The sequence below is a fragment of the Eptatretus burgeri genome, chromosome 17 (genome assembly GCF_056783735.1).
Source record: "Eptatretus burgeri isolate ZD-2024b chromosome 17, Ebu_testis_v1, whole genome shotgun sequence".
Classification (NCBI taxonomy): Eukaryota; Metazoa; Chordata; class Myxini; order Myxiniformes; family Myxinidae; genus Eptatretus; species Eptatretus burgeri.
The window spans coordinates 8,116,492-8,124,475 of NC_140977.1; the positions used below are offsets into that span (position 1 = coordinate 8,116,492).

Sequence of the window (7,984 nt, forward strand, 5' to 3'; positions counted from 1 at the left end):
TCACTCACTCAACAAGTACTTTTTCCACTCATTTCTCAACTCACATCACTGATCACTGCCATTCTTCTATCTAAAACCCTCAACTAACTCGTGCTCCTTCGTCGTCCCTTACACTAGTAGCACATTCCATTTAACACTACGTAGCTTAGCTACGTCCCCTCTACACACTCACAGTCTGTCCTTGTCTCCAAGTATCCTTTCCCATCCTAAATCTAAACTGAATCCCTCTAACTAATCCATTCCACGGGCTCCATGAGGACTTATCCCTGCCCCATGGAGCCAGTCTAACTAACACTAACCCTTCCCCCTAACTAGTGGTATCCTGTGCCCGGGGAGGGGGATCTTCCACCCCTTGCCTGGGAATCCTGTTCACCCGAAGCGAGGCTTTCTTTTTTTTTTATTGTGTGCACCAGCGCGGCAACTCGCAACCTGTGCTCTTTTACCGTGACGTCATTGGCAGCTGTTCGCGCACCTCGTCCCTCCTCGGACGGTACCATCCGGCAGGGATTTCCCCTCCTGCCGGATTCCAACCGTACGTGCAGCCATGACGTCACCCTGCACATTAAAAACAAGCCTCGCGTTTCGAGGAGTTCCCCACGCGAGCACATGTGCTCTGCTCGTCGGAGCTTCACACACGCTCGCCTGGAGAACCCATCCGGTCCAAATTTGTATCCAGCCTACTTTCTGTCCGTCCGCGGGATCGGCTAATCCACCGCGTGCGTTTACGGACCAGGCTTCACTCCCACAGGCGCGCACGTGACGGCCTCATGCGTACCACAGCACGGACCCCGGGCGTGCTGCCGTGCAAACCCGGCACGGTCCCCAAAATAGCTACGGCTGCTACTCAGCCTTTGTCCACCGTCAGGCTCCGTCGTCATCGCACTCTCGCGCACAAACTCCCTCGTGCCACGAGGCTCACACACCTCACCAGGACATTCACACCGGGACATGCGGTTTCATGTTCCCGCATGCCGACCGCAATCTCCCTCACATACAGCGACCTCACACACACAGTCCCTCTCACACACGGCCGTTCTCTCACGCATGCCCTTTCACTCGTACATGTGGTTCCACTCACACACGGCCTTTCACTTGCACAGGGGGTTTCACTCACACACGCGGTCTCTTCCACACATCGTGCTTCTTCCACACACGGCGTGCTGGGAAGCACGCATTTCGGCTCACTCACAACCTCACACACCATTTCACTCACGCACGCGGTCCCTTTCACACACAACCTTTCACCCACGCCATGCGCGCGTTTCAGCACACATTTCGCCACACTCGTGAACACACACACACCGGACCATTCGCAATGGGGATTCGTGCTACCACAAGGGGGTCCGTGGCCTTCACACCCCCCAAGCTCCACGTGCACCCGTCCACAGCACTTGCCCCCTCTACCTCGTTCAGCACGACCGGACCCACCTGGTCGTGATCCGCTTCAAGGGAGCATAGCGTCTCCCTCCATTCCTGAAGGGGGCTATACGGCTGCTTGCACCGGGTCACGACACATTCCCCAAGCTCCCGCTCATCGTCCTCCACTAACTCTGTGTATGTGTGTGTGTGTGTGTGTGTGTGTGTGTGTGTGTGTGTGTGTGTGTGTGTGTGTGTGTGTGTGTGTGTGTGTGTGTGTGTGTGTGTGTGTGTGTGTGTGTGTGTGTGTGTGTGTGTGTCTCTGCCGGGTGTGTGTGTGTGTGTGTGTTCGTCTTTCACCCAGTCTTTATTGTGTAGTTTCTCCTCAACTTTCTCTATACATTTTATTTCTGTTGTCTCTTCGTGTCTATTTAATTCAGTCTCGACTCGGTCTATCTACCGTGTCTCTAGCAACACTTCTATTTCCTTCGTCGTCTCTGTTATTTCCCTCGTCTCCATTTTTATTTATGTCTCCTTTATCAGGGTTTGCCCTAATTGTTCTTTCATCCGACGAGTGGTGTCAATCAAGTCCTGCTCCACTAACATTACTCCTTGTGGTGATATCACACATCCCACCTTATTGTGCCGTTCTACTTCCTGGCTCCTTTTGAGTCGTTCTTCCTCTCTGAGCTTTTTGAGTTGTTCGTTCTCTTTCCGGAGTTTTTCCATCTCTGTGGACTCAAATTTTGCTCTCTCCTTGAGTTGGTTAACTTCAAATTCATATAGTTCTTGTTTTCTCTCCCACTGTTCCTCATGCTTTTCAGTCTCCAATCTCATCGCTTCTTTCAATTGGCTTAGTTCCTTTTTCTGTTTCATTCCTTGTTCTTTCACTATCTCCTCGTACTCCAATCTCCCTCTTTTGTTTCATTCGTTGCTCTTTCTGTTTCTCATTCTGCAATCTCGTTTCTTTCACTTTCTTCTCGTACTCAAACCTCGCTTTCTCCATTAATCTGGCCTTGGCTTCTAACTGTTCGATCTGCACAGTGTGGTTCCTTAACGTTTCATTCTCCGTTCTCGTTCTTTCCTCTCTTAACATCCTCAGTTCATTTTGTAATCGCGTTTATTTGTTTTGGTGTTTCAGTAACTCAGAAGTTTTTTTCCATAATTCCCTTCTCGCCTCCTCACCTTCTTTGCATGCTTCCTCCCTCAATTCGTCCCTTTTCTTACTGTATTCCTTTAGTTTTTCCTGCCATTCTTTTTCTATTTTTATCTTCCCTTCCAGGGTTTCTCTTTTTATCTGGCCTGCCCTTACCTCTCGCTTCAGTCGTTCCAATTCCCCATCTTGTTTGCGTTTTTCCTTTTCTAGCTTTGTTTTCCTTTCTCCTTCCTCCCTCATTTCTTCCTGTAGTTCTTCGAACTGTTTTGACTTTTCCAGCAATTCTTCCGTCCTCTCTTCCAGATGTTCCTCTCCTCTTTTTATCTTCCGTTCTAGGCTTTATCTTTCCTGATTGCCTGTTCTTACCTCTTCCTTCAGATGTTCCAATTCCAAATAGTGTTCACTTTTTTCCTTTTCCCAGCTTTTTCCCATTCTTCCCTCAATTTGCATGCTTCCTCCATTCTTTCGTTCATACTCTTGCTTATCTCCGCACCTCTTTCACACGCCTCCTCCCTTATTTCACCTATTCTCTTATTCAGTTCGCTCTCCTTCTGTTCCAACACAAGGATAAGCCGCTCTACTCTCATCTCTCCTCCAGCTATTACCTCGCCTGTGTTGGCCAAGTGCTTCTCCAGCTCCCGAATTAGTTCCTGTGCATCGGCCAATTGTTGTGACTCCTTATGCACCCAATCCTCCTGAAACCTGTCCACGCGCCACCGTGCCTCGTCAAATTCAAAGGAAAACGAATGCAATTCCCCTCTACAGTTGTCACCATTCCTCCACCGCTGCAAGGACTTCGACACTTGTCTCCGAAGCCCGTCAATGCATGCTCCGGCATCCTGCCACGCCTGCCATGACCCCATGGTTTGAAACGGTGGCTGGGAGCACCCGCCTCGTGTTGTGCCGTTAGTTGTGCTAATAATAGCAGCCCGCTCCGTGTTGCGCTGAGATGCGATCGCGCCGCTATTGTGCGACTTCGAGTTCGTTTGTCGGCAAAGTTTATGCTCAGTATGAGGGTGAGCTCCCCCACTGATTAAAATTAGTGGAGGAGTCATAAAAAGAACCGTCCCGGGCCATGGATCCGACATTCAAACACATTTCTAATCCACCCTGCACCCGTTCGCCTTAAAACGCCATCTTGCTTCTCGGAATAATTTTTAAATGCTCGCAATTTGATTGGAATCGAGGGTCGCTCCACACACCCCTGATCCGATTCCCGTTAATTTGGTTGGAGGCGGGATGGATTTGAATCCCACACTCCTGAACACCAGTGTTACGAATCTCCGCCCACCCGGCGTGCGAACGACCACGTTAACTAATAGCGGCCGGTTCGCCCACCGAACGAGCAATTCAGTCGTGACTTTCTGGAACAACGCCAGAAACCAGTTACGGGTGGGTTTTTAATCCCACCACGGCCCTGTCCGTATTCTACCCGCGCGTGACAGGGTCAATCGCCGAATATCGATATACCTAAGTACCCGCGCGGGTAACCTACCGAGGAACCGTACCTCGGCGAAGGCCTGCTTGGACACGAACCGCTAAAGCGGTCCGTTCCGTTCTGGGATAACCGAGCAGGTATTATCGCCAGACCTCGCCGGACCCGATTCTATTTATCAGTTCTTTAAAAACCAACTAATACTCCGCAATACAAGATGGCATTTCAATGGGGGAAAAATGACGTGACGAACGGGTAACATTCACACAAGCACATTTATTATTTCTACACACATATACCAGAAAGCAATGAAAAACACTTATACAGTCAACAAAAGCAAAACACGCATGCAGTTGTTTTATGAAGACTGCGGGACGGGGACAAAGACACGGACAAGGCGAAGCACTACAACCGTCTATGAGCAATTATATACAGTCACTTAACAGGTTTTTACTTACAAGACACGGTGCCACAACATGCATTCGAAAGCAAAACCCCAGGAAAAAAAGACCACCCCCATAGACAGGGGAGTCAGACTGGGCCCGTGGGCCTTTATAACGTGGAGCCGTGTACACCGCAGAGGCTCCGCGAGGCCGCGCAGGTTACCTCCCTCGCTGGGCGACCCACGACGCTCCTTCCCCACGGCAGCTAGCGTAACCGCGGTCCGGCTCAGGCCTGGTGGTACGGGCCCCGGCCGGCAACGCATGAGAGGAACGAACGGGCCTTCGCTCTTTTTGAGTTGATGCTCTCTTTAAGAGCCCGTCCGTCCCTCGCGCTGCTCGGACTGTCCCGAAGCCCGATCATCTCGGCCCGTTCAGAGCTGGTTGGCGAGTTCTCTCCGACTCGTACATGAGCGCGCAGGTCTGCGCGGCACATCAGGCGGGGCTGCACTCCCAGCTCGCGTCTCCTCCTGGTGTCCGAACCTCTCCACCGACTGAAGGCTCCAAGCGCCAGGCTCCAGACTTCCGCACAGCTCCTCGACCTCTCCAGACTCGTCTCCAGACCCGACTCGACTCGACTCGTTGAACTGGCGCTCAGTGCGGCCTTTTATAGGGCTGGTGAGACGAGATCTGATCTCCGCCCTCTCACCTCTGCGCGGAGAGCGGACGTCGCGGAAATCACCGACCCTTTGGATCCGATTCTCCGAGAGCGAGCCGACGTGTTTGAAATCATCACCCTTCGACCCCCACAGGCCCCGCCCCTTTCTCTCTTGTGATCCGTTTTCCGAGGCGAAGCTTCCACACAGAGTGGACGTGGTAGAAATCATCAGACTTGCGCTCACAACGAAACCCCCCGCGTCGGTTTACAGCGACGCTGTTCGCTGGGGACTCGCCGCGGCTGGTGCAAAGATGGCGTCGTTTCGGAGACGAAGGTGAGGCGATGTTTGTGGTATGGAGATGTTGACGGTTGCTGGCAGAGTGGTGAGGATGGCGTGGTTGTTGGGAGGCAGGTGTGGTTGTGGTTGTTGTGAAGTGGTTGATAAGAGTGATGTTGGTGGTTGGTCCAAAACAACGATAGTAAAGAAAAACGGCTATCTCAAAGATCACAGCCCTGTGACACGAAAAAATCCCATTAAACAACGGTGGGGAAATCTGACTGAACACAGACTTATCGGCATAACTAACTCAGGACCTATATGGTGTTCTGCGAATTTCCACAGCCGTAACAATATAATAATTTACATCAACGATTTGGATTGTGGGGTCAAGGGTCAGCTTTCTAAATCCTCACATGATACAAAGGTTGGAGGTGAGGGAGATATCAGAGACGTGGGGGCGGGGGGAGGGGAAGGGGGATGGGAAGGGAGAGGGAGGGGGAGGGGAGTGATCATATTCAGGAAAGTCTCGATAGTTGAACAGATTGTACAAAGGAATGACAGATATAGATTAACATGAAGAGATGTAAAGGTGCTCGGGATGGGTTAGAATAATAAATATAAAGATTATATTATGGAGGGGGCAATCTTGGAGCGTGTCACACAGAAGAGGACGTGGGGGTGATGCCTCTGTTCCTGCTACACTGTCCCCCATCCCCACCCCTCCCCTCCCACACCCATAACCACTCCTCTCCCCCCCAATAACCACTCCTCTCCCCTCCCCCCCCAATAACCACGCCTCCCCCCCAATAACCACTCCTCTCCTCCCCCTCCCCCCAATAACAACTCCTCTCCCCTCCCCCAATAACCACTCCTCTCCTACCCCTCCCCCAATAACCACTGCTCTCCTCCCCCGATAACCACTCCTCCCCCTCCCCCGATAACCACTCCTCCCCTCCCCCCAATAACCACTCCTCTTCCCCCCAATAACCACTCCTCTCCCACCCCCAATAACCACTCCTCTCCCCCCACCACTCCTCTCCCCCCACCACTCCTCTCACCCCAATAACCACTCCTCTCCCCCACCACTCCTCTCCTCCCCCCACCACTCCTCTCCTCCCCCCATAACCACTCCTCCCCCTCCCCCAATAACCACTCCTCTCCCTCCCCCCAATAACCACTCCTCTTCCCCCCACCACTCCTCTCCCCCCAATCACCACTCCTCTCCCCCCCAATAACCACTCTTCTCGTCCCCCTCCCCGTGAAATGAAGTCGTTTTGATGGATTTATTAAATAAATTTATTTTATGGATTTATTAGATTTTTATATTTTATGGATTTATTAAATAAATTTATTTTATGGATTTATTAGATTTTTATAGTTTATGGAGTTATTAAATAAATTTATTTTATGGTTTTATTAGATTTTTATCGATTTATTAAATAAATTTATTTTATGGATTTATTAGATTTTTATGGATTTATTAAATAAATGTATTTTATGAATTTATTAAATTTTAATCTGGTGTTGGTGTGGCACAATCATGATGGGCCGAATGCCCTCCTCCTCATACGTACCGTCCGAACTCTCATCATCTTCAACTTCAGGCTCACGTTCCCCGATCCTGTCAACATCTACTCTGATAATAAAACCAACTATTCCACACTAATTTTACCTCAAACAAGGAAACCATGAAATTTCTCCTCAAACTCGCCCAGTAACGAATCTGCTCTCAGGAATCAAAATCACCGCTCGAGCTCCGATCACAACGAACGGAATCGTTTCACCGGCTCAGGACATCGTGGGATTCTCCACAGAAATTATTTACTTACATCGTGCACAGCACGGACCCCGCACGGGAACAAGAACAGCACGTACCGGGTCCGAAGTCCTTATCCATGGGAGATCCTCCCGGACCGACCCCGTTCATTCCGGAACCACAGAACTGAGTGTGGAGTTTTGAGATAACAATGAACACGCGCTCTTCTTCTTCTTCTTCATATCCAATGACGTTTTCACGTCCTCGAGGTTCTCCGTAGACCACGCCCCCAAACCGAACCTCGAGGTTCTCCGTAGACCACGCCCCCAAACCAACCCTCGAGGTTCTCCGTAGACCACGCCCCCAAACCGAACCTGGAATCGTCCTGAATGACGATGATCGTTCTCGAGACCTCGCGGTTGCTGCCCTCGTACCGTGTGACCTTCAAACTTGGACATTCGGACTAGTTCGTCCTGTTTCACATCGTTAACAGTTTATAAACAGGTTCCGCCATGTTTACTTGTTCATGTGAATCCCAGCTGTCTCCTCTCCGTCACGTTAAACATCCCATGGTGTCCTTCACGAAGAGTAGGTGAGCTATCGCCGGCACCCTGAAAAATTACAAATTCCTGCCATAATTAGTCGAACGTCGGGCCGAGCCAACCAGTTCATGAAGACTTGACCAAGGTTACCTTGGCCGATCCCACAAGAAACTTGGGATATTGAATGGTCACCGTTAACAAAAGAAGAAAGATGATGTGCAAGAGAAACAAAGCAGGTTTTGAGGACGCGTGAGCATTTTTAGACATTGAAGGGTTTTCAGAAACATCAACACCTTCTCAGGTGCAAAGAACAGACTCCAAGAGCAGTTGGGTACGACTGGTTCGGGTGGGTATAGAGAGCGAGGGGTCTTATGGAGCTCATTAGATGTTTGGATGGGCCGCTCCTCCCACTATCCTGCTC

General features: G+C 50.5%; 1 protein-coding gene across 1 annotated transcript in view; it reads right to left on the minus strand.

Moving 5' to 3' along the window:
* LOC147009208 (uncharacterized) overlaps positions 1-7,984 on the minus strand; it is a 153,228-nt gene that overhangs the window by 18,820 nt on the left and 126,424 nt on the right. The gene's annotated exons all lie outside the window — the stretch shown is intronic.